The sequence below is a fragment of the Onychomys torridus genome, chromosome 1 (assembly GCF_903995425.1).
Source record: "Onychomys torridus chromosome 1, mOncTor1.1, whole genome shotgun sequence".
NCBI classification, from domain to species: Eukaryota; Metazoa; Chordata; class Mammalia; order Rodentia; family Cricetidae; genus Onychomys; species Onychomys torridus.
This window is the reverse complement of record NC_050443.1, coordinates 78176698-78204416: the sequence shown is the minus strand read 5'-3', so window position 1 is coordinate 78204416 and position 27719 is coordinate 78176698. Positions and strand designations below refer to the sequence as shown.

Genomic DNA, 27719 nt, shown 5'->3' with positions numbered 1-27719 from the left:
TGTTTCATTAGTGTGTATAGTGGTTGTCTCATTTTATAGTCACAGACACTGGAGACTGGAAGAGTTAAGTTAGTTTTCTTCCTTGCCTGACAGGCAAAGTGGGCTAAAGCCTGGCTGCAGCTTTTCATTTCAGTATTTCCATGTTACCTTGTTGCTTGTAGATGCGTGTTTAACTGGTGTGAATTTGAAGCATGAGGGGATATGTGTGCACATGTGTGTGCATGCATGTGGAGGCCAGAGGTAGATGCTAGTGTCTTCCTCAGTCACTTTCCACCATATTTTTTGAGCAAAGTCTCTCGTTAAACCTGGTGCTCCCAGATTTGGGGGTGGGGGTTGACCAGCAAGCCCCACAGATCCCCCTGTTGTGGTGGTGTTAGCAAACCCACGCCGCTGCGCCACCGGTCCTTACGTTAGTACCAGGATCTGAACTCGGCCTCATGGTTATGCGGCAAGCTCTTTACTGACTGAACCATCTTCTTGGCCCTTTGTTTTTATTTTCACATGGGATCTCACTCAAGCTGGCCTTAAGCTCACAATTCTGTCACACCTCCTAAGTGGTGGGATTACAGGCATGTGTCACCACAGCTGGTTTAGATGATTGAATAGAATTATTTTACTTTATATGTATGAATAGTTTGCAAGCATGCATTAATGTATAATACATGTGTGTCCATACCCCAGAACTGGTGTCCATACCCAGCCATGTGGGTACCAGGAATCAAACCTAGGTCTTAGGCAAGAGCAACAAGTGCTCTTAACTGCTGAGCTACCTCTCCAGTCCTTGGATGACTTTTATAGCCAGAAAAAATTATTTGTGAGCTTTTTGGCTAAAATAAGAAAACAAAATCATTTTATAGTTAATACATTGTCTCCTGTTGGTCCTGTTTCTCCTCATCTGCCTTCTGGATATGTACATAATTTCATGAAATTGAAGTTCTGTTCATGTAACTACTGCCTCTATCAAGCTGAAAAGCATTTTGTCATCCTAAAGAAAACTTTGAGGGCTGGAAAGATGGCTCAGTGGTTAGGAATGCTTTTTACTCTTACAGAGGACGTGAGTTCAGTTCTCAGCACCCACATTAGGTAGCTCACAACTGTCTGTGACTCCAGCTCTGGGGATCTGACGCCCTCTCTGGCCTCTGGGAGCACTTGCACTCCTGTGCACATACACACATACAGACAGACACATCAGTAGAAGTTAACCACAAAGAAAACTTGGTACTTCTTTGTGCCTTTCTCCAACCACTTGATTGATGGCTCTCAGTCTGCTTTTGGTCTTTACAGATCGACATGTTCTATGTATTCCATGTAAGTGGGATCACACAGTGTGTGATCTTTCAGGTCTAACATCTTTCATTTAGTGTGTTTTTGTACTTGCGTACAATATATATTATCTACATATTCTATATAACAGCACTTCATTTTTCTGAGGATGTACCACACTTTCTTTGTCCATTAGCTCTGGATGAACATTTGGGTTGTTCTGTCTTTTGACTGTTGGTGCTATCATAACATTTGAGGGCAATTTTTATTTGAGTGCCCATGTTCAGTTCTCATAGGTAAGAACCTGAGAGTAAGGTTGTTGTTATCCTCTAATTCCACTTCTAACTTTTTGAGGCATTGCTGAATTTTCCTTTTCGATGGTAACAACATTGATCTGTAAGGGTTCTGAGTTTTCTGCTCTTGTTAGCATAAGCTGTTAATTATTATTACAATGTTATAGCCATCCTACTGTGGATGAAGTAACATTTCACTCTAGTTTTCTTTGCATTTCTCTAGTCCCAGTACTGCTAAGAGAGTGTCCACTCAGGTGCCTGTTGGCCTTTTTCATGTTTTCTTTGTAGAAATCCATCCTCCATTACATGAAATATATAGAATATACAAATTTATAGAGACAGAAAGATTAGACGTTACCTAAGGATGGAGAAGGAAGGAATATAGAGCAATGATTTCCTAAGTACAGAATCTCTGTTTTATGTGATAGAAAAGCCCCACAAACGGACAGTAGTATCAGGGCATAATATCATGAATGTAATAAATCAATACAATTAATGTAAATAATGATTATCATAAATATTGAATGAGTACTGTGAATGTAATCAATGAATACCACAAATATAATTAATATCCTGAGTGTAATTAATGAATATCATGAGTGTAATTAAAAAATAAATTAAAAAAAAAGAAATCCATCCTCTAGTTCTTTGCTCACTTTAGCTGTTTCTTTTTGCTATTAAATTATAACAGATTTTGGATATTAAACCTTTAGTTAGCTATATATGAAGTCTTTTCTACTGTTCTCTGGCTTTTTTCTTATATTAATGTCCTATATAGAGTTTTAAATTTTGGCTGTCATAGATAAGAATCTATTAGTTTTTAAGTTAACTAGCTTTGTTATTAAGGTTTTAGTTAATTGGGGGAACTATTCTTGATTATGGGGTGGATGCAGCTTTCTCCCTACATTTGGCTATCCTGTTGTTTCAACACTGTTTGCTGAAGAGCTTGTTTCTCTCTTGAATGGTCCTGGCCCCTGGCTCTTGATACGCTGTGATAGTTGATGATAAGTACGTGGGTTAACTGGTCTCTCCTTTCTCAGTTCCGCTTCTTTCCTTTCTTTGGCCATCCTTCTGCCTGTACCATCTTGTTGTGATTGCTGTTGCTTTTCAGTACATTTTGGAATCAGAAAACGTAAGTCTCCTTTGTTCTCTTTTCAATAATTTTTTCTTTTGTCAGCCTCCTCTGACTCCATGTGGATTTAAAGTTGGCTTTCCTACTTCTGTAGAAAAGGCAGTTGGGGTTTTGATAGAGAGGAGTTGTTTTGTGAATGATGTGCGTATTGTTGCTGCCTTGACGGTCTCCAGAACAGGAGATGTTTTCCCTTTTTATTTTGGTCCAGTTTAGGTATACTTTGTATTTCTTGCCTAATTGTTCTGGCTAGGACTTCGGTTGGATCATGTGCTAGATTGTTTTCCCTCTTTCAAGGCTAAGTGTATGAATAGCTCACATTTGTTGGTCTTTTCCTCTGTCGGTGGACTGCTGGATTGTTTCCACCCATGGGCAGTTATGAAGAAGGCACAAATCTTAGATCCAAATCCTTGCTTTCTTTTGGGGATATACCCAGAAACAGTTGCCAGAGTACATGGATTAATCATCTTAATATGCTGCTAGATGAGTTTTGTAACATCTTGTGGAAGATTTCAGTGTTTATATTTATAAATAGTATATGATTTTCTTATACTTTGTTTGGTTTTGGTGTAAGAGTTGTAGTGATCTCATACAGTGGCTTAAGAAGCCCCCCCCCGACCCTCTCCTTCCCCCCGCTCCCCCTCTCCTTCCCTCTGACCTCCTCCTTCCCTTCTTTACCCTCCCTCTTCTTTCCTCCTAAGACTTTGAACTGGATTGTTGTTGTTATTATTATTTTAATAATTTCTAGGATTAACTAGTCTTCTATCCCCCCACGTTTAAACTTTTGTTTTTATTTACTTCTCCTGTTAGTCTTATGGTATTGAAGTTAACTTCTTTATGTATGAAAAGTCTGTGTAGACTTTGTGTTTCTTCTTGAGTCATTTTTGGTAGTTGATGCATTTCTAGAAATTTTTACTTTTTCCAGAAATTTCCACATGGAATTTCATAGTGGCTGTACTAACTTCCATCCCTCCTTTTCTCTCACATCTTTGCCAGTATTATCTATCTATCTATCTATCTATCTATCTATCTATCTTGGTTTTTTCGAGACAGGGTTTCTCTGTGTAGTTTTGGTGCCTGTCCTGGATCTTGCTTTGTAGACCAGGCTGGCCTCGAACTCACAGAGATCCTCTGTCTCTGCCTCCCAAGTGCTGGGATTAAAGGCCTGTGCCACCACTGCCAGGTGTGCCAGTATTTATTATTAATTAAAAATGTCTGTGCTGTGATTATAGCCGGTACTTAGGTTTGCTGCATGCCTCTCACTTTGCGAATGTTAACTTTTCCTCTAACACTTATGATATTCCTATAATATGCTCCTGTCATTTCTGTGTTACACACAGAGAAAACAATTCCCTATAAAGGTGACAGTCACAGAGCTGGTGTATTAGGGGCTTGAAATAGAATTCTGACAGCCCGAGTCCAGAGGCTTGTTTGAGTCAGGGTCACAGGAAGCTCAGACTGGCCCCAAACTGCTATGTACCTAAGGATGACTTTGAACTTCTGATCTTCCTGCCTCTACTTCCCATGTGATGGTTGCATGCACACCATCACATCTTGTTTAAAAGTGCTGCCGATGGAACCCAGGGCTTTGCACATTGCTGGACACCAATAGCTACAGCCCTGTGGCCTGTCTTCTTATTACCTACAATTTATACTGCCTTTCTCAAGTATCAGAGATACCTGCCTCATTCCTATGTCACTATGTTCTTGTTGGAAACCATGGTGCTGGCATGAGTGGAAACACTTGTTTTTATCTTCCTGGATAGGACTGGGGCTTCCAGAGAAGCATGGTGTTGGGGCTCAGTCTAGGGGATAGAGTAGCACACCCTTCTGTAGTCACATAATGTACTGAAACTCCTGGACTGTCGCTGGGAAATGAAGCACGGTCTTCAACTGCGGGAATGGTGAGAGAGTTGATTTTAAACGCACTCGTCTGAAAGGCTTGACAGCAGCTCCACAGAGATTGCACTTCACTTTGGGAAGCCTCTGACATTTTAAGTGGACCCAGGTCTTTCATAAGTTATATCCAGAGAAAGGCAAATGTGGTTGATCTATGCATAGGTTTTTCTTCTTTTCCTTTATATTCTTCACCAATGTCTTTCAGGGTCATCCAAACGCACAGAAGACCATCCTTCAGGTGGATCAGAACTGTGTCCGTAATTCTTACGACGTCTTCTCTTTGCTGCGGTAAGAAACTCCTTGGAGCTCCCTGGATTTGGACGGATCTCTCTCATTGTGCATCTGGGATGAGGGCATGTGTCGGAGCTTGAGAAGCCATTACTCAGGCTTAGCATTTTTTAGTGAAAGCTCCATAAATTCTGTAGCTCCAGCGATTTAAGTTTAATCTCCTCTACAAAGTCTTTGAAAAGCCATTTCCTGTCATTGGGCAGTGGGAAAGAGCGGTGGGCAGCTGGAGATCTTAAAACAGAAACTGAGGTACTGGCTGGTGTGTCCTGTAAGCTGCAGAGTGAGTTCATATCAGGAACGTCCCAACTATTCCTTCCCGAGGAGAGCCCACCAACAGTCCTAGGCATGGCTTAGATGGTTGGCTTGTTCTCATCTTAAAAGGATCCTGTATGGCAGGCCAAAGGAGCTTTGCAGATAGCTAAGACTCAGAGGCTTCAGTGCCTCAGCTCTCTGTCTGTATAGAAAACGTTTGGGATTAATTTTGGACGATTTAAAAGTGTGGCTTCACATGTGTTAGATGATCAGGGTTACTTCCCGGGGGCACAGACAGCAGTGACACTCAGTCCTTGTCACTCAGCTGAGACTGCTAGTTGAAATGTGATTTGGGTAGTGTTTTTCTAATGTTTACCCAACACATCATAAAGTTCAGACCATTACATATCCTCTAGATTCTCTAGTGGAAGAGTCCAGGAGGATTCTTAAAGAATGATTATTTTATAAACATCATACAGGGGCCTTTCCTTTGTGAGCCTTGAATCTTCTATTTGATGACATAGAGTTTGGTTACATGGCTTGTGGAAACGGCTCTTAAGGGAAAGTGATTCTAATGCAACCACTATGGTGATCACTTGACTTGTGTCTGAGAGGCGTCCGTCTTCAGTTTGACTGCTTAGGATACGCAGCAGAACAGACAGGATTTCCTAATTGACCAGACGTTCTTTTGAGTCTGTTGAACTGGGAACACAGAAAGTGTTAAGAGAGTGCCTGGAAATAGTTGGAATGTAAGTAAACAGCTAACAGTTCCTGACCTGTTCTTCTTAGTGAAATGGTAGTAAGAGATCACTTTTACAAAAGATACTTTCTAAGTTGAGATTGTGTGATCTTACTAGAGAAATCAATAGAAAAGAGGGTACTTGAGAGGGTGCTGAGGGCTCCAAGTTATTGCAGAGAACAGGAGGTAAAGAGATATGACACTACAGGAACTGCTGTGAATGGGGCTGCAGGGATAGCCCAGTGGAAAAGTACTCACCTGCTGTGTGCGAGGTCCAGAGTTCAATCCCCAGTACCTCTAAAGTCCCTGTTCATTTAACTTCTCTGGTTCTTGTGATGGAAGAGGTGGTATTAGTTACTAAGTAAGGAAGTTGTATGATTTACAAGTGTTTCCTATCACTGTGTGGAAACTTGTTTCTACATAACAATATAGACTCAATTTTATGTAGGGTGTGGTGGTGTATGCACATTTGTGTGTGTGTGTGTGTGTGTGTGTGTGTGTGTGTGTGTGTGTGTGATGAGTATGCACATACAGAGGCCAGAGGAAAGCATTGGATGTTTTACTCTGTCACTCTCCTCCTTGTGTGCTTGAGACAGGGGCTCTCACTGAACTGTAGTCTGCATCTCTGCTGCTAGGCTGGTTGGTCAGTGAGCTCCTGAGGTCTTCCTGCGTCCGTCCGACCCCAACACTGTGGTTGCAGTCCTGTTAGCCATGCCCAGGCTTCACAGGGATCCTCAGGTACCCATCAAGCCCATTCTCCAGGCCTAAGACCCAGTTTTTCTGAGCCAGATGAAATGTCTGTTTATCAACAAATTACCCACCTGCACTGAATGAAGTGCCCTAGGCCTGGGAACTCTCAAGCTGTACTTGTCAAGGAGAGTGACCATTGTTTTAGTTCTTGTAGACAGCAGCAGGCAGCCATTGTCTGCTTTATTGGAAGCAGTGCTCTCCCCGGAGCTTTGCGTGGTGGTAGATGTGGAATGCTTGCCGGGAATCTTGTGTCTCTCTCAGACTGCATTTCTTTGTTCTTTCTCCACTCAGTTAACATTGTCCCTGAATGGGGATATTTAGAAAAAAAAAAATCTATTTTCTTTTCCTGGTTCTTCTTGATTTATAACATTTTTGCTACTTGGTCTATAATTGAAAACATAGCCACAGTTGGACATGGTGGTATGAGCCTATAATCCTGGCACTTAGGAGGTGCAGGCAGGTGGGTCAGGAGATAATAATCATCTTTGGCTACATGTCAAATTCAGGGCCAGCCTGGGCTACATGTCAAATTCAGGGCCAGCCTGGGCTACGTGCGACTCCAACAACAGCAACACCCACAGTATCTGCATTTGTTACTAACCCGAAGCTCCAGAGTGAGAACTTTGGTCTGATTCTGGTTTTTTTTTTTTTTGGTTTTCAAGACAGGGTTTCTCTGTAGCTTTGCGCCTTTCCTGGAACTCGCTTTGTAGACCAGGCTATCCTCGAACTCACAGAGATCTGCCTGGCTCTGCCTCCCGAGTGCTGGGATTAAAGGCATGTGCCACCACCGCCTGGCCTGATTCTGGTTTTTAGGAGTGTATTCTAATTAATAACTTGTATAGGCTGGGGGGTATAGTTGTACTCACCTGCCCTTATACTGAGGGAAGGTGGTTTCAAGGTTGAGGTCAACCCGGGCTACATAGTAAGTTTCAGCCAGCCAGTCTCAAGATTAAAAATAAAAATAAAATATATATATATATATATCTTTCACTGTCTTGTCGTGCTCAGAGTTACTTTGTACTTTTTGCTTATGAGTGTCATGGAAAACTAGAGACGCTTGTGAGTTCCGACTTTGGAACATGTAGACCAGGGAGTTATATGGTTCTGTGGGACATTGGGCAGCTCAGGTGCTTTGGCTCATACTGGAGACCCTAGGTTAGTTAACAGTGTGCGGGAGAAGCAGCGGCTTCCAGAGTCCTTCAGGGTGGGGTGAGGCAGTTAGAACATGCTCAGGCTGAAGATTCATCTTCCAGTAAACAGTCAGCCGTTTGCTCTGTGCGGCCTACTTGGGGATGTCCACCACAAGGGGTCAATGTTGTTCTTTAACTGACATTTGAAATGTCAGTTACTTTCCAATTTGGGGTGAGCAAACTGGCGTGGAGGACTTCAGTGGAGTATAAATCGATGTTATGAAATGCCATGAAATAAGCAGTTGTCTAAATCTAGCCCTTCAGGTTTTAGGGGCTTAGGCTAATTGGATAATGGGGGAGGAGGGCTCTGGGATTGTTGCTATTGTTGCCTTTAGGGTTTTTGTTGTTGTTGTTTTTTGTTTTTGTTTTGGTGGTGGTGAGTTCCTGAATGGTTATAAGACAGGAGAGAGGGGGCATGATGAGGTGTAAGTTTAGAATTCTAAACCTGGTGTCATTGTGGGATGAACACGGGATGAGACTGCAGTCAAGGAGTCGCATCTGATCCTGCTGCCTTCTGAGGGTAAAAGATTGTTTGGGGTGTTGTCCTCACCCCCACCCTTTACCCTCTCTAAAGAGGATGCTGCATTAATATGTACAGAAGGACTGAGACAGTCACCGGCTGTGGCCCCCTGCCTGGTCCCGGGTACAGAAAGTGCTCTATGGTGGTCGATGGTGCAGGACGTCTGTGGGACCCTTACCTTTGTTTGCTTCAGCCTGGTCTTGTAAATGGGGATGGTATTTGTCTCATACCATTAGGAATATCGGGAGGGTGAACTAAGGTGAGGTCTGTGGAATCCCTCAGACAATCTGGAGGCACCTGGTGGGTGACAGACAGCCTTCTCTCTGCCCTGCTGTCAGCTCCTCTTCGACGCCAGAGTTCTTAGCTTGAGCCACTGGCTTTTCAACTTACCATCATTTCCCCTTTGCCTGCATGCCATTCAGACATCCACTTCCGCTTTGAAAGTTAGCTGCCCATCCTGACCAGTCATAATTTTAAAATGTTTTGTCTCCTCTCACTGACGGCACTGAAGCTTCTGGAGGAGGGATTTTCCCCCTGGCCATGTCGCCCTTCTTTGTGTGAGGTTCCTGGCCCAGAGACTCCTGTCAGCTCGGCTCTGCTACCAGCTTCAGCCAGTCTGTCCAAATGCTGGAAGCCGCCAGTTAAAGCCCGGCTGTCTGCCTTTCTCTCGGACCCACAGTCTGTTTACCAGGGCGGTTGGGCATTTACAGCCCTTGAGGAGCCTCAACTCCAGTGTGGCTAGATTCCCTCACCGGCCTTACCCTCTGCCCCTTCCTTCCCTTGCTGCTCTCTGGGGTGGGCCACCCAGTCACCCACGCTGTAGACATCATAGTCGTTCTTGCTTTCTCCGCTCACCTTCCTTCACCGGTGTTTAGCTGGCTCCGAGTCCTCACCAGTCTTTGCCGGGTGGCTCATGCATCACCCTCCCCTGTTCTTCGGACAGGCCATTCACTCCACTTCTTCTCACATGCCACCAGTAGCTGTGCTTTACTGGACATTTTACAATGACCCAGCGTGGTGGCAGTAGCGTGGCTGAGTGGTGAAGAGTGCTGGCTGCCCTCACAGAGGACCCAGGTTTTGTTTCCAGCACCCACATGGTGGCTCACGGCCACCATCTGTAACTCCGTTCTAGGGACTCCAGTGCCACTTTTGACCTTCATGGGCTTCTACACACATGGTGCACATGGAGATGCTCAGGCACACAGGCATAAAATAAATACATCTTCAAAGAGCAGAATCAGGTGTGCTGGGATTAAAGGTGGGTACCACCTTGCCTGGCCCAGCATTGGTGATGATGATGACGCCACTCTTCTTCCATACGATGTCCCTTCTGTGGTAACACCTGTTCTTTGCCCTTTTTACAGACGAGGAAGGCGCACCACAAAGCAGTTAGTCACTTAGTCACCGTCACAGAGCTGGGTAGTGGGAGAGTCTGCCTTCACGCTCAGTTGTTCTGGGCCGTGACCCCGTCTTTGCAGTCAGCCTGTCTTACCTCTTTGCAGTCACCAGTTGCCTGGCACGTTGTTGCCCGAGCAGTCTGTCAAAGGTGTGTCAGCCTTGCCACTTTGGACTTAGAAGCTATTGAACGGTTCTGTGCAGGACGGAGTTCACACTCACTGGTGTTCAGAGGCCATGAGAACACACCTCTTTGGAACTGTTGTCCTGTTTCCAGCTTGCCCCACTCTGTAATTAGTAGCTGCTATTTATGGAGCACTCCCTGAGTTCAGGTTAGCCCTTTACTCCTTCTTCTCAGCACCCCCACTGGGAGCCTCCTGTTTGATTTGTGTTGGCCCCGACACACAGCCACCATCTATGTGAAGAAGATTGTCTAATCAACACTGTTTCTCAGCACACAAATGAACGATCCATCCTGACAGTTTCATTCATACTTAGTTTTGGTGGATCCCCTCCCACCTCCTACCAGCTCCTCTCCCGTCTCCCTCACCCGCCCTCCTCGGACCTTCCCCCCCCCATGCCCCCCTTCCACTTTCAGTCACGTGTGTTATCTCACCTGTTCCATCACTCTTTCTTAAAAGTCTCTTTCCCCCTCTCCTGGGCCTTTCTAGGTTTTTACCCTCTTTCCTCCCTCCTACACGAATCCCTGGATAGAAATGCTGTTTCCACTGACTGCATCTCGCTCTTCTCCAGGCTACAGCAGGCCAAGGTGCTGTCATTCCGGATGCTGTTTGCAGATGGCAAAATCCAAGCTGTGAAAAATGTGCTAGGTAGTTATCTCCAGAGTGCTGAAAGTGTCGTCAGACCGAGGGCCTGCACTGCCCCTCTTCTCTCTGGCCTGCTCCCCTGCAGCATCCGATGAGGTTTTCAGAAATCTGTGGCTTCTAACCTTTCTCTTTTCCGTAGCTTTTTCTGAAAGGCCTTCACTTGGCCCTCTAGAGGCAAATACCCTCCCCTGCTTGGTGGATAGCACTTTCTCCTATAAACTTTCTATTTTAAAAGGGACCAGCTGTCCAAAGGCCAGTAAGTTATTCTGGGAGTAATTTTAGAGAACCTGGGACAAGAGCATACGCATCGGTCTTTAAATGTGGATGTGACTCTCCGCTTTTAGGTGTGGGGAAAGCTTTGTTTCCTTTCTCTCCTGAGGTTGTCTCTAGGGGGCAATGACAGCTACAGACAGTTAAGAGCTCCACGTATGCAGAAAAAGTGCCACAGAGTCATGTTTCTCTGTCCAAGGCAGAGGCCCGCCTCCCCCAGGCTCCGTGTGTCCATTTCAAGTCATCAGGCAGAGAATGGAGGGTTGGATGAAGATACACACACTGACAACATGAAGCACACTGGGAATTTGCTCTCTGTGATTCTTAAATAGTCTTGCCTTACAGTATCATACACACACACACACACACACACACACACACACACACACACCCACACTCATCCTCATCCTGCATCCCTGACCCTAGTCATTATACTAATGGCGTCTGCATTTTGAGCCACAGCAGAAAGGGTCATGGCTGTGCACTAAGGCAGGTTTGGTAACCATCGGCCAGGTCCCAGTATGTGTGCATTTTTCCATTGGGTCCCATGGTTGTTAAGTCGCCAGTGGGAAAGACCTAGGGTAAGTTTTAGAAAGGTTCTCAATCAGAATGTAAAGTTTGGGTACTCCATGCAAGTGTGGGGAAAACAATTTGTGTTTATGTATAATGACATATTTCTTTCATTTTTAATTTTTTCCTTTTCTCTCTACATAATATAGATATATCTGTGCCTGTATACATATTCATAAAGGCACACACATTGTAAAAATAGGCTTTTAATAAATGTTGGTGTAATTTTAGGTGGTCCCCCCTTTACTTTTTGGCTTTTCTTCTTTGTAATTTCCCTTTTCCCACCCCTTGCCGGAAAGCCATCCAAACACAGAGCACATATGATCCCTAGTCACACATCGCTGTCAGCAGTGATGTCTCATGTGTAGCTGTCTGTGTTTTCCCACGCTCTCCGTGTATGCCGTCGATCTTGTGTGTGGCTATGGCTTTAATCACCGATGTACAAAATTGGAATGGAAAGTGTGCACAGTAATGAGTCTGCATCTTGGTTTTTCTTTCTCAGTGTTGCATATGCGAACTCCTTCAAGTCATTCTTTTAACGATTTAATGGTAGTCCCTGGTGGAGCTCAGCCACCCTCCTTCCACCGTTATCCCTTCTTTAGTTTTACATGTACTTATATTTCAGACTTTTCTTTTGCAACCCAAGGACCAAGGAATGTAAGATTTAAAAGGTTACTTTAAAATACCATTACAACTTTTCAGTGTCAATCACTTAGGACAAAATAAATATGTAAATATCATCTTGGGAACATATGTGCTGTTTCAGTCAAGTCTTCCCCGTGAGTTTACCTTTTGATTTGATCTTGTTGTTGTTTACTGTTTTAAACTTAGCTTTGTGCTCTGACAGTTTCAGACCTATTCTATGCAGTGCTTTTCCATTACTTTCCCTGTTCTCTGATCTCCTTCGCGCCCTTCCAGGCCCCCCCCACCAGTCCCTTTCCCGGGTTTGGGACTTTGGTTTTGTTTATAAAGCATTTGGCGTAACCAGGGTTATCTGTGTGACCTTGGATTGAACGATCCACCGGAGGCTTCAGGGGTCACCAGTGGGCTCAGTGAAGCACCCATTACCTTTGATAGCCATTTCCTACTTTTCCGATTCTAGTTTTTTAGTGTCTGCTTTGCCAGTGTGTACGGTGCTGAAGTGTGTCTGTGTATGTATGTTTGTGCACATGTGTGTGATATAACACACACAAACTCTTAGATATTTTATTTCTGAGTGTTAGAATCCTAGGAGTGAGGTTTCTTTTAAGGATTTATTTTTATTTTATGTGCGTTGGTGTTTTGCCTGCATGTATGTCTGTGTGGGGGTGTCGGATCCCCTGGAGATAGAGTTACAAGCAGTTGTGAGCTGCCATGTAGGTGCTGGGAACTGAGCTCAGGTCCTCTGGAAGAGCAGCCAGTGCTCTTAACCTCTGAGCCATCTCTCCGGCCCCCTTAATAGACAATTTTTGATGAATTGAATTTTCATATTAACTTTGGGACAACTGCCATTCTTGTTAGTATTCCCATCTAAGCTATGCCTTTGTGTTGGCCCCCTTTGATCATATTTCATCTCTTCAGTAACTTTTTGTGGTTTTCTTCGTGTGATCATTTGCCTTTATATTAAATTTGCTCTCAAGCATGTTAGAGAGTTTTGTATATTATTTTATTTTATATAAAGTAGCCACTCATTTTGATGAAAATATTCCTATTTTAACTATAACTTTATTTCTGTTCTTATGAGCATATTGCTATCCAAGGAAAAAGCTATAATTTTAAGGAAATCTTATACTCAGTTACTATATCCAATTATTCATCTTCTTATTCACCCTCTCCCAACCTTTCCTGGCCTGCATTGCCAGGCATAGCTTCTTGTTTTCTGAGGAAAGTCTCTCTTGATTTTCTTGGTGTACACATTGTTTTTTTTTTTTTTTTTTTTGAGCTGAGGATCGAACCCAGGGCCTTGCGCTTGCTAGGCAAGCGCTCTACCACTGAGCTAAATCCCCAATCCCAGGTACACATTGTTATTGAAGGATATGAAAGGATACACCTGGAGAGCATGGTGGTGCCTACCTGTAATGCCAACAGTTGGGAAGCTGAGGCAGGAGGATCTCTAGTTTATTGGATGTTCAGAGAGAGAGTGGGAACATAGAGGGTTAATCACATGAGTCATTCCAAAGCCCTATGAAGGACTTTGGCTTAGCATAAAAGTGACTTTTCAAATGTTATTAACATGATGAGTGAAGAGGCGAAGAGCATCGTCGGAGAACAGTTAAGTCTGTGGATAGTCTTCTGCCCGAGACACGCTCTCTCTCTGTCTCTGCCTAAGTGCGCCTGCCTGGGCGTGGATCCACAGGGTGACTTGACTAAGGCAACTTTCTTTAAGATGTCACTGCGAATTAAGGCTTCACCATCACGCCCCTCGTGGTTGCCTTGTAACTCCATTCTTGCGGTGCCAGGCATGTTCTAAGGCAGCTTTCCAAGGGTTAGTGATTTCACCCTCATGTCTGTGCCAAGGAAAACAACCAGTTACCATTAAACACCCACCCCACCCATAACTTGATTTTTACATCCAGTTTTATTAAGAGAATGTATCAGAGTTCTTGGAAGACTTAATACCTTGTATGCATCAGGACATCACGGTGGCCCCAGTACCACCTTCGTTCTAAAGGTGGATGCTTCACCTTTGAAGAAAATCAGAGTTTAACGTGTTATCTGTTGACAGTGAGTTTATAATAACCTTGTTCTTGCAATTGGCTCTTTATGACTGGAAACACTCTATTAACATGAGAAGCCAAGTTCTACTTTGGGGACTTTGATTCTAAAGAACAGATTAACAGGTCTAGCAAGCAAACAGTCTTTCATTCATTGAAAGTTAGTAATAATTTCTAAATGTTTTATGTTCTAGACATTGCAGAGGGCCTATACAGGGGTCAAGGAAGGAAAGTAACTGAGCAAGAATATGAACAGTATTCAGTGCTAAAATTTTTGCATAACTTTATTTTTTAAAAAGTTGGGTTTTTTTGTTGTTGTTATTTTAAATTTGTGTGAGTGCTTGTATGTGTACCATGTGCATACCTGGTACCCAGGGACACCAGAAGAGGGCGTCAGAAGTTCTGGAAGTTACAGATGGTTGTGCAGTTCCATGTGGGTCTGGGAGTTAGACCTAGGTCTTCTGCAAGAGCAGCAGATCCTCTTAACTGCTGAGCCAGCCCTTTAGCTTCTGCATAAATATTTTGATAGTACCACAGTAGACATGCTGCTGTTATAATTCTGTTTTATTAGTAGGCAAACTGAAACTCGGGGAAGTCAAGCACGTTGGTCCCATGTTACTCAATTTGGAAGTCACAGAGCGCCTGATGGGCAGATAACAAAGGCTTTCTTTCCATTGGGTTCTCCATTTAGTCTGGACAGTTCTCTTGACACATCCCTTTCTTGTTGAGACTGCCTGGAGGCACTCCTCAGCGGAATGGCTTTGGTAGAACACCTCAACACAAAATGGGCCATGCGGCTTGATGTCATGGAGACTTTCAAAGCGGGCTTTGCCGGTGCCTTCCACGGTGTGCCTGGGACCCGTGGATCTTCTTGTGTGTTTTTACTGTTTTGTTTTCGCCCTTACATGTCGTTGTGGAGTGCTCTGACACTGTGATCCACCAGCGCCATTCCCTGCCTGTTCTCTGCCTCCTCTCCTAGTATTCTCCGTGGAGATAAAATGGTTCTTACACAGTAGCATTGGTTTCTCTTTCTGAGTTTCTTTAATTCTAGTGACACTGTCAGATTTGAGTCTTAGTGTGGAGCTGGAGTTCATGAAGACTCTGGTGGAAACCAAGCAGTTGACTCAGCAGCATTTAAGAAGGAGCTAAGATTGTGTTACAGTGCATTGATGAAAATATATTGTCCAGATTAGGTGGGTAATGGCTGTTTGGACTTTGAGTTCATTAGGTCATATTTGGAGTATTCTGCTTGAGCGCTGGTTCACTTTGATGAGAAAAAGCCAGCCTCATGGCCGTTTTAAGGCATTTAAGGACTATTGGAATAGAAGACATTTAGCCTGGAGAAGTAACAACTTTGGGGATAGTCTTGCTGTCTTTAAGCAGTTATTTGATTAATTTGGCGAATAACAATAAAATACATGTCTGTTGAGAAAGTACTCTCTTCCAGGGAAGTCATTATGCACTTTGTGTTATCTGCACAGGGAACTCCCTCCCTCCCTCCCTCCCTCCCTCCCCTCACCACCCTCATTTCCACCACCCCCTCCCCGGCCCTCTCTTTCTCTCTCATCTTTAGGTCTCAGGAAACTGAGATCCAGAATTGGGAATTGACCCACCAAAGGTGGCACTGGGCCAGAGGCAAAGGCTTATGATTTCATTTTCTTCTTTCTTCCTACACTGCTTACATTTGTAGGGTTTTTTTTTTTTTTTTTTTTTTTAGCTCCTTCTAAAGGGATACAACTTGGAAGCCAAAAATTACATTGGAGGTATGCTGTCCCTGAGAAAGAGTGTTATGATGCCTGCACATACTGATGTCTGAGGTGTACCAGATCCTGCCTTTGGAAGACGGCAGTTCTGTCTTCACAGAGGTTACATTCCAGTGGGGAATTGAGAACCAAACACACGAGTTTTAGGTAGTTTTTATTTTCCCCCTGGTGGTCAGGAAAACTAGGGCAGGGGTGGAGTGTGCAGAGGATGGCTGGGTGAGGCAGTTCAGGGCAGGGAGGACTGCACCGAGAACAGAATATTTGAACAAAAAAGACTTGAAAAAGATAAGGCGGCAAGCCAGTGGGCATCTGGAGGAAGAACATTCCAGAGAGGAAAGATCACAGGTATCAAAGCCCCGGTCTGGGAAGGAGTTTTGCTTTGTTTCAGCAACAGCTCCAGCCAGGAGGGCCATCTTACTTGAATACAATGAGCAGAGTGGCAAAGGCCAGATCTTTCATGGGGTTTTAGATTCCCTAACCCCCATGTACAATATGAAGCTTGTTCAAGAACCCTGGAGCAAAAAAATTAGTGTGATCTAAATTACTTAAATGATTTCTGTCCTGGGGGTGTAGCTGAGTGGCAGTGTGTGTAGTAGTAGCATGTTCAAGGCCCTGGGTTTGATTCCTGTATCACAAAGTAAAACTAGACAAGACAAGAAAATAAGAAAAAGCAAGTGACTGTAGCATGGTGCGTCGGCTAGTGAAGACACAGAGAAGAGAGGCCACTAGACACTGGCCGTGACCTCTGCTGATGGCTAGTGAAGACACAGAGAAGAGAGGTCACTAGACACTGGCAGGGACCTCTGCTGATGGCTAGTGAAGACACAGAGAAGAGAGGTCACTAGACACTAGCAGTGACCTCTGCTGATGGCTAGTGAAGACACAGAGAAGAGAGTGTCTGATGAGAGTGACTTAGTGGCAGTTGGGGCAAATGAAGAAAGTGATCAGATGCTGACGCAGTTTCAAGACAGCTAACTAGACTTGCTGATGGGCTAGATGGTACTGCATGATGGAGAAATTAGACTTAAGGGTAAGTATTTGCCCCAACTAACTAGGTGGATTATGGTGGTATGATGAAATCAGATGCTTCAAGATGCCTTGGTGCAGTAGTCATTAATAGGAAATGAAGAATGTGTTCATAGCATATTAGGGTGGAGATACCAACGAGGCTGATTTAAATATCTGTATATTATAAATGTATACATATTTGACCCAGGAACCAGTTGATGTCCGATAAATGAATTAGGCATTGTATCAATGTAGTTAACATAAGCCACTCCCTGGGAAATGAATATTATTAATTATCTCAGGGCCAGGGAAGTAAGTTAGAGGCTGCTGTGAAGCTCCAGGAGTGGGTTAACATTGCTTTTCCAGACCAACTCACTGGAGCTTTGAAGCAGCTGCTTGTGGAGTGACCATTCCCCTTTCCATGCCCCAAACAGGAAACTGTCCTGCAAAACCTCAGGCCTGAGGGGCCAGCCAGAAGGACCTCCACCAAAGCCCCCAGGTTCTGTTTAGGGGATTTCAACATTTAACATAAAAGCTGGGCTGGTGAGGCTGGGGAAATCCAGAACAGCGTGCTCCAGAAGCCTCAGTAAATTGTTTTGAAGCTCGTGACCAATTGAATGCCAGGTTGCTGACTGGACAGAGTGAGGACTGAGAGCTGGCTTCAATGACATGGAGCACGCTGGTGACACCAGATCAGTTTGGATGGGTTGATGGGAGTGACTGAGGACCTGAAGACTACTACTTTTTCCCCTTCTATCCAAAGGACCATGGGAGTGGTACTGATCCTGAGTGAAAAGAGGCACAGGGGATGTGCTTTCTGTTCACCATGTTCATCTCCTACCGGAAGATGTATAGACTACAGAGACACGGCCGTCACACAGCCCTCAGTTGGGGAGTCCAGTGTTCGGGAGGGTGGCTTGGCCTCAGAAAGGGGCTGAGTTGTCACAGTGGGAAACAGAATATGGGACAGTTTTAGAACAATCCCTCATCACATCTGATGATGGGAGAGTGATGCTTTCTCCTCGGGTTGAGTTCTTCAGTGGGTCATCTGGCAGGTGAGGACTGTGGAGAAGATGTAAACATTTGAGAACAGAGGAGCAGATAGGGAATTAGCTATCTAATTTGAAGAATGGCTGGACCAAACATTTCCCAGTTTTACCCTTTGTTGGTTTCAGTTGGGGCCAGGATATAAAGCTTCCTGTGCCTGATCCCTACAGTCTCCAAATCACTAGGTCTGTGGTGGAGCCTCAGGGTAGCATTCCTGTGATCATGATGGCCCAAGGAGCATGCTTGGGCTGTGCATTTAGAGAGAGGTCATTCAGTGTGGTGGGAGTATTTTTCCTGTGGTCTTTAACTACTTGTGTTCAGAGAATTGATGTCTTGCTGGTGTGAGTTCATGGGCCAGAAGAAAGGGCTGAAGAAGTGATTTATGGCAGTGAACCTTGGGACTGAGCTGAGTGAGAGAGACATGAGGGCAATGAAGGGAGTGGTATTGGGATGGAATGGAAGTTCTGGTGATGACGACAAGATGGTGGAGTGGAATACTGCAGGTGTCTGGAAATGTGAAGGTGGATAATTGGAGACTGAGATTAATGATAGTTAGGTTGAAAGTGTTATGATTAAAATATGGGACTAAATGGATGAACTGCATGGAGGTCAAGAGTCAGGGAGGTGGGAATACTGCATGGGTCTTCTACAAGATGTAGATGTCATCAAGAGGAAGGGCAGGTGTAGAGGGGCAGTGTCGATGCTGAAATTTCCCATTGCTAAGCTAGAATCATCACTGGAAGGCTGTCGGTAACAGCAGCAAACAAGGAAATGGCACAATCAAACATTATGCACAGTGAAGGGCCTGAGAGCTTTTTAGGGAGCGGAGGAAACCAGTAGTCTGGAAAATGGCGGAGATGTGAGAAAGCCACCTCCATTTCCAAGCTCACTGTTCTGTAGGGCACCAGAGAAGACACTGAAAGCAATTTGAGATATCCTGCTCTAACTCAGTTCTCAGACAACCATCTAACAGGAGGTGTCCCTGTCCTTACTAATTGGGAAACTGAGGCTGACAGCCACTGCATGTGAACACATGAGTCCATGAAAGATACGGGTGACTAGGTGCAGTTAGAGTTTGTACTCGGAGAGATGCACTGCTCTAGAGGAAAGTGTGAGCTCCCTGCCAATGGGCGAGTGTTTCCCCTCCACAGGCTGCTGCTGACAACTCAGTATGTGGTGTGGGGAGAAAAGCAGCACACGTGAAACAGGGACAGGGAAACTCACACTCTAGGCTCTTGCCAAAGATGGCGGAGAGGAAGGAACCTCAATTAATTCATTTAATTCTGACATAAGAATCCATGATTGTGTGGTTGTACATTATGAATGTATTAAACACCATCCAATTGGACTTTTTCTAATGGCTCGTCCTGTTTTATTTCTTCTCAGTGTGAAAACATCTGTGATTATTAAGGTGGTTATTGCTTTTTTCAGTGTGTTGAAGCAATTTGGGTATAAAGAAAGGCAGTCTTGGCTTTCATGGAACCTAGAGTGTTTGGGTCGGGGATGCAGGATTCTGTCTGCAGAGCTCACTGTTCTACATGGTGGTGCATCTTCCCACAAAAATGTTTCAGACCATTGAACTTTGGGAGAGAAAGAGCATCCTAGGGTTTGCCTGTCGCTTCTTACCACGGCATACTCAACCCAGAGCATCATTCCAGCTAGCCACCCCACTCTGCAGCGTTAGCCTCTATGGTGGGCCCTTTGGCTTGCTTTTCAAGACCTTCCAGCTTGAACTGTTTCATCAGTTCGGAAATAGCAGGGCAATGATTAGATGGTCAGATCAGTTTTTCAAAGTGTCCTCTTAGCCGAGTCTCTTGTCGAAGAAGCTGATGGCAAAAAGAGGATTGTTGGTCCTGCAGAGGGTTGCAGGTTTTGGTGAGGTGAGACTACAGCTTAGCAGAATTTCTCTGAAAATATGCTCCTTTGTTTAGAGTGAAAGGTTGTTTGTTGGTCATGTTTTGCTGGCTAGTTTCCAGTAAGATTTAGGCACTGATTTCTCACAGTGCTGGCGTAAGCATCCTGAGTCTGATGTTAGGACAAATTACCTGTTCTTTATTTTGTGGTTTAAAAAAAAAAAATGTTCTTGTTTTACTGAATTAGCTTGAATCTTCATCAGAGTGTTGCTGTTAGTGCCAAATGCATTTTCTGACATTGAAAAAAAAATTAAAACAGCCTTATGTAGAAAATTGCTAAGATAGTACACATTTTCATTTCCACACATGATTGTTATGTCTTCTATTAGTATGATACACTCACTACAATTAGTGAACCAGAATTGATGTGTTGCTAACTAAATTAAAGCCCATACTTTACTCAGATGTCATTGCCCTGGCCATCACAGCATGTCTTGTCATTATGGTTCCCTAAGCTCCTCTTGACTGTTAAGTTCTCAGATTTTTACTATTGATGACCCTGACAGGTTTGAGATATTTTGTAGAAAGTCTCATTGGAGACGTCTAATGTTTCTGTCATTATTAGGTTGGGCTTATAGGTTTGCCAGCACTTTGTCATGATCAGTCATGATTATAATTATGAGAAAGCACACAATATTAACAATCAAGAGCCTTGTCATATAGTATCCTTATGACTCACAGAGCTATGCTGTGTGATAAACACGGTAGTTGAGAATTCAAGGATTAGGGTCCAGTAATCTAGAAAAAGAATACTGGTCAGTTACTTGAAATTCAACATCACTAGCGACATAGTTTTATTAGGTTCCTGCTATTAGTAGGGGCCCATTTGTCTCTGTCAGTCCTTCTGTTCTGGTCCTGGAAGCTCTCCCCAAGCAAAGGAGCAGAGAGCCCTGCTTCATGAGGAACCATTCCAGGGCTCATTGGCCAGTGGGACCCTGCAGAGACTGGGTTAAAATAAGTGGGTTTAAGCCTCATGGAGCCTCCTACTTTGCCCTATATTTAAATCTTGATCTCAGTTTGCTATGTTACTTTGGCTTTATGTTGGTGGTGGGGACGATGATAACATCATGTTACAAGTGATGTGTTAATTAGTCTTTCTGTTTCCATGACAAAATACGTAAGACAAGTAGCTGGAGAGAGAGAAGTTTCTTTGGGTTCTGTTTCAGTCCATAGCCACTGTGTAGAACAGACTGTGGGCCTGAGGTAGGGCACATCAGCATCACAGTGTGGGAGCTGTAGAGGAAGGAAGCTTTTCCCCTTACTGTGGCTAGAAGGGGAGGTTGTGGGGAGGGCTTTTCTTTCCTCTTCTCTCTCCCTCAGGCCTGTGGCCTGGTGCCATGCACATTCAGGGTGTGTCTCCCCTCACTTAATCCTTCCTGGAGGCGCCTTCCTGGGCACCCAGGTTTGCTTTCCTAGTTAATCCCTTAGGAGCTTCTCAACTGAACCAAGCACAGTGCAGACAATCTCAGCTCCTCCCCTTGTCAACTTCTAGCCCCAAATAGCTCCTTAAATCATGGGATTCTGCCTCCAAATGGCTCATACCCATATCATAGCACAAACTATATCAGTTTATCTCCAGAGGCCTCTGTATCTTTACCAGCCTCTGGATTGTTCAGAAGTTCTGAGTGCAGAGTTTCCTCTGAGACTCATGGTGATAGTTCTTAGCTATGGTGTGTTATGAAATAAGAAGACAAGTCACATGCTTCCAGGACACAGTGGCGGGGTATACTGTTTCCATTCCAAAAGGGAAAGAAAGGGAAATAGACAAGGCGGGATTGGACCAAAGCGGGACGGATAACCAGCGTGGCAGTCCCTGAATCCTGCAGCTCCACGTCCAGCACCCGAGGCACGTGATGATGTGATAGGAGCTCCCAGGGGCTCAGGCAGTGCGCCAGCATTTGCTGTGCTCGGGGCCACTCTCATTACCTGCAGCCTTCCTCAGCTGATGTCCCTGTTCCTGTCATCTCTCATGGCCTAGAGTCCCCGTTGTGTCTACAGTTTCACTCTGCAGCTTCACACATCAGCACCTTGGGAATCCTAACCCTGCCACACACTGCCTGGCCGCCTGGGTCTTCCTCTGAAGTCTGGATGCAAGCCTCTCTGGGCTTCTTAACCTCTTAATTCTGTGTGGATGCATGACAAGGATATGTAATGATGAAATCACCGTTGGCTGCTACTTTGAACAGTAGCCTAGACCCCTTTCACCATGGCTAGAGCAGTGCCTGGATGGCTGCTCACAGGCAAATACTTCCTCAGCTGGCTAGGCGGCCCCAGGACAGCATCAGACACTTCAAAGCGAAGCTGTTTTAGTTTTGGGTTCTGGGATTAAACCTAGAGCCTAACATAAGCTAAGGAAGCACTCTACCATGGAGCTGTCTGTATGTATTCTTAGCCTTTGGAGTCCTCCAGATTAGTTAAGATTGTTTCATCCTGCGGGCAGGATCTAGCCAAATTCTTAGATGTCGTTAAAACATTTTTCCTAATGTCCAAATGGATATGGCTTCTTTTCAGTGGCCCTAACCTATCTTCCTCAGTCTCAACTTTGGGCTCTGTTTATGGGCAAACTGCAAGTTTTTCAAATCCATTGGCTCTGCTCTTTGCTCCCAGTTCTCACTATAAACTTGGATAACTCTGACAGTAGTGACAATACCAAAGCCTGAATGGTGAGCTGACTGGATTTCCCTTGCCTTATTAGTCTGTTAGCCTTAAATTTAGCCTAGAAGTCTCAAGACCCCGACAAAATGTAGCCAAGTTCTTTTAACAATATAATGTTGAATGGCCTCCAGTTCTCAGTAGTCCTGTTCCCGTCTGAAATCCCAGTCTGAAAGCTCTGCTTATACCGCCCTGTGCTTGCTCACTTACCTAAGCCTTTCCAGCAAGCCAGTTCTAAAGGCTGAAAGAATGATGAGATCAGGGTTGGTCACAGCAGCGTCCCTGCTCCCAGTACTAATCTTCTACGTTAGTTTTTCCATTGCTATGACCAAATTACTGAGAGAACTGGTGGAGGGTAGAAAGATTTATTTTGGTTTATGGGGTTCAGAGGTGTCAGTCCGTGACCACTGATTCCATCACTGTAAGCTTGAGGGGAGGCATGGCAGTGGTAGCATGGAGGGGCTCCTAAGCTCTTGGTAACAGGGAGCAAAGAGATAGCATTCTGTGCTAGCGGGCATTCCTTTCTCCGGCATATTCCATTTAGGGTCCAGTATATGGGATGGTGCCACCCACATTCAGGGTGGGTCTTCTTTCTGTTAGTGCATTTTTGCTAGGACTACCCTCACAAACATGCCAGAGATGTGCTTTATTAATATTCTAGGTACATCTAGTTCAGTAAAGCTGGAGGTCAAGATGAACAACCAAACCACACATAGTGATTGAATTCTCCATTCAGTTACTCTCTATTACCCAGTAGATAGGAAGCCAGTGAGCAAGGGGACCAGTTTTATTCCTTAGCATACAGTAGGTGTAAACAAAATAACTGGGATCTTAACAGGCAGTGTGCAACAACCGGAAGATCGAATCCATGAAGCAGCAAGAAGAATGGGGAGGTTTGCTTGCCGTACTCATGAAAAGAACTTTTTCAGATAGGGACTGCATGCCTCTACTCTATGAAGCCTCCGAGGATCTCACTTCATTCTTTGTACCTTTTTGTATTTTACAAGCCTGCTATGCTGGACGCTTACTTAGCTTTAATACCCCTGCATTTGTCTTTAAAACAAACAAATAAACCAAAGGTCTATTTATAGCCTTGGCTGTGCTGTAACTCATCATGTAGACCAGGCTGGCCATGAACTCACAGATATCTGCTGCCTTTGCCTCTGGAGTGCTAGGGTTAATCATGCACCGCCAGGCCTGGCTGCATTAGCCCTTTGATAATGGTTGTTACTTCTCCTGTTTTTAAAACTGGTTTCATTCTATTGCTGGTCTCCTAGGCTCAAGTGATCTCTTGTCTGAGACTGTCATTAGCTGGGGCTGTCGGTGTTAACCATTTTGAACTGTTGTGTGTAAGGAGTGTGTTCTGTGTGTGCTTTTGTGCTCCTTTTAACTCCTTCAGCGATTCTGTGTGGTGGGTTATGGCTCAGGAATACTCAGGGAAGTTTAATGGCTTACACAAGCTTGACTAGTATTTTCTGGTCGCCTCCCAAAGTGTGAATTCTCCTCTGCTTCATGCTCTTTCGGATGGGATGCACAGGGTCAGCAGACCCTATGCTTACTGAGCCCCCTTCATCTGCTAAGACTGCACCACAGCTCCATTTGGCTTTTGTTGATTTGATCAAAGAGCCGTATAATCCTAACACTCTTCAGGCTTCAGAACTGAACCTTGCGGTGAGTAAATAGCTAACTTCAGACAGTGCATTTCCAAGGCTAAAAGCGAATCTCTTACTTACAATCCCTCAAGTTATAAACCACTGTTATGGGACTGTTTATATAGAGCACATAGAAAAAGTGACTTGTATAATTACTCTCAGAACACTTGTATTCACTGACACTGTCAGGCATGTCAGTGTTGAAGCCTCAACACAAAGCTGTCCTGTATCCTTGGAGACCATGACTTCTCAGTGCTTGTTTTTAAGCCATAGTTTTCCTTTTAATGTAAGTAGATTTTGATGGTAGAAAGAAGTTGTCATGTGGAATTACTTTGTGGAGTCATTTGAATAGACTTGAAACATGGTTTACACATAAGTAAATTCACTAGTCTGAAAGATACCCTGGCAAGGCATGGTGACTCCCCCGACCAAAGGCACATGCTGTGCCCAGGCCCCCTCAAGGCAAAATGCATGCCGGCTTCTGTAGTACAGCCAGCATGCTGCTGCTTTGCGCTCTGTGAAGGAGGTGGTAAAGGCTCTCTCTGATAGAAAGCAAATGGGAAAGGCGCTGTTTTTCTTCAACTTTTTTCTTTTTAAACTCTTGTGGGTTTTCATCAAAAGTTTCTTTCCTAAATGAATTTTTGTGAGGTATATTTGTTGTGGCATAAATAAAGAGAAGTTGAGGTTTGCTTTTTATAATTTTCCCATTTTTTGGATACTGCTTTTCAAGTAAAAATTGGTCTGAACAGTTTTATTCACCATCACCCTCCTTCTATGTCGTTTATTCCCTGAGCTGGTATTTGTTGCAGTTGTGCAGGTGAGATGCTGGGATGCTGAAGGAAATCCTGGTCCAGCCTTCAGAGAGATTCCAGCAAGGGCCTTACAGACAGCCAAGACCACAGTGCAGGGCAACGCAGCGTAATGAATGTCCTGCTAGTTCTGTGCTCACCTCTCTAAAAACAGCAAGAGGCCCAAGAGGGGTGGGTCTCAGAAATTCCCTGGAGAAAATGGTAAACATCCCTCCTGCCCCCTAAAAATTAAAGTGGACTGACAGTATATCGTTAAAAAAAAAAAAAATCAAACTCTGAAATAAGAAAATGGAGATTCCTGTTCCGCCCTCCCCCACTCTGCCCATTCTACTCCTTAGCGACAGCCACCTTGAACTCTTTCTGTTTTAACTTAGGGTGGTTATCTTTAAAACTTGCCGTCAACTTCTTTGTTTCTGTTATTTGACAAATGAGCTTTAGATAGTGTGCTCTTGGCTTTGGAGCACGAGGAATGAGGAATTGAGTACTTTTGCCTTCCTCCCACTGTCTCGCTTCCTCTGCTTCTGTCTTATTACTAGTACACTTTTTTTACATGATCAAGTTTGAAAAATAATTTTGCATTTGATGATACTGTAATCAGCTATTGCCTTTGTCTGTACAAGGACTGGAAATAGAGCCCCTGGGGACCCCCTCTGTTGTCAGACAGTAAATGCTGGTGTTCTAACACCAGAGCCAAGACCCAGGAACGAAAGCAATGGATAGACTTTCTAAAACATTTAAGATTTTCAATTTTGTATAGGCGTGTGCATGTGTGCGTGTGCGTGCGTGTGTGTGTGTGTGTGTGTGTGTGTGTGTGTGTTTGTGTGTGTGTGTGTGTTGGATCCCCCTGGTGCTGGAGTCACAGGTGGTTGTAAACCTGTGTGTGTCCTGGGAACCAATCTTGTGTCCTCTGCAAGAGCATTCCATACTCTTGACCACTGAGCCATCTCTCCAGCCCCTGAAAAGATTTTTTGGCCATGTTTTTATTTATTTGCTTATTTATAAAAGACAAGGACTGTTTCTCATGTTTGGATATGTGAATTCCAACCATTTGTGTGTGAGCAACATTTAATGTTTTGCTTGAAAATTGAAATAAAATAATGCCTCATTTATTTAGCAGGACCCAGTTAGACTGCATGCCTACTTTGTCTAGTATTCATACACCACTCCATCTTTCTTTAAATGGTGTCAATAAGCCATACCTTATTCTGTTACTAAGCCAGTCTACAGTTGTACATTTTATACCAATCACAGAGAGAACATACAGGCCAGGTTCAGAAACTGTTGACTCTTCTGTATTCTAGAAATCATACTCATCTAGTCTCCAGGTCCCTCCCTGATGGCTTTTATATTACAATTTAGTGGTAGAACTGGCATTGAAAATTCATTCTCAATAAATTAGTTACTCTACTGGCAGGTTTGGGGTGTCAGCTTGACACAGGCTAGGGTCATCAGGGAGGAAGGAGGCATCAGTTGAGGAAATGCTTCTTTGAGATCCAGCTGTAAGGCATTTTCTCAATTAGTGATCAGTGGAGGAGGGCCCAGCCCATGGTGGGTGGTGCCATCCCTGGGCTGCTGGTCCTGGGTTCTATAAAAAGGTGGGCTGAGCAAGCCATGGGAAGCAAGCCAGTAAGCAGCTCCCCTCCATGGCCTCTGCATCAGTTCCTGCCTCCGGGGATCCTGCCCTGTTTGAGTTCCTGTCCTGACTTCCTTCAGTGATGAACAGCAATGCTGAAGTGTAAGCCTCCCTTTCCTCCTCAACTTGCTTTTTGGTCATGGTGTTTCATTGCAGCAATAGTACCCCTAACTGAGACAGTTACTGTATGAATTATCACTGGGAGATACCTGGTCTTGTGAAATATATCAGCTAGAGAAAAGGGCCAGAAACTTGCTTCCCTGCTCTGTGATGTCACTGGGTGACATTGCATGAAATGAATGGACTTTATGTGGGTGGGTGTGTTGTCTTTGGGAAGTTTGGATTGAAATCCTGCAATATTGGTGTGCCTTGCCTTGATTCCTTGAGCGTTTTTTAATTTCTTTTCCTTTGAAATATTTCCAAGTTTATGGAAGATTGCAGAAATAGTATCAAGAGCTCTGCCCGTCACCATTGAAAGTAGCTAGAAGGGCCCCAGTGTCTACAAACGAGAGCATTCTCCCAGATAACCATGGTGCAGCCACAGAAATCAGGAAGTTCCCATTCACACATCACTGACACCTAATCCATCTGTGCAAGTCAAGTCTCAAGTGTCTCCATCTGTCTCCGTGTCCTTTATAACAACGGGATTCCATGGCACACCACTCAGTAACTGTTGTCTCTTTATTCTGTCAGTCTGAAACAGTTCTTCAGTCTTCCTTTGACATTTGGGGAAAAAAAAAACAAACCCTTAGGTCAGTTATTTTTCACTGCCCCATCATTTTGTTTAGTTTGCTGTTTCCTCATGAAGAGGGCAAGCATTCTAAGCCCTAATATATAATCGAACCGGTCCTGTCAAATCCCATTCAATTTGTCCCCTAATAGTCATTCTCATGTGGGAACGTTTGATTAGAGTGAGGCCTGCCATCTTTCTCCTCTTGTGAAGTTAACCTTTTTGACTTTGCAGTTTTGTGGGAAATATTTTCAGATAATTTTCCATCAAAATTCTACCCATTGGTTTCAGCACACATTTATGCTGGCCGAATTGTTATATGATGGCTGCCAAGTGATTATTTTCTAAATCCTTCATCTCTTCTACTTTTATCAGTTGACGTTCCTTATAAGAAAATATCTGGTCTCCCTCTGTGTCCTTGTGGCAGTACAGAC

At 44.2% G+C, this 27719-nt stretch overlaps 1 protein-coding gene across 1 annotated transcript in view; it reads left to right on the top strand.

The window, feature by feature from the left end:
* The window catches only part of LOC118574406 (UV radiation resistance-associated protein-like), a 110210-nt gene that overhangs the window by 15661 nt on the left and 66830 nt on the right, over window positions 1-27719 (top strand). Inside the window, exon 2 of the mRNA XM_036175341.1 lies at window positions 4790-4872. The gene's annotated coding sequence lies outside the window, so the exon portion shown is untranslated. The remainder of the gene's footprint in view (window positions 1-4789; window positions 4873-27719) is intronic.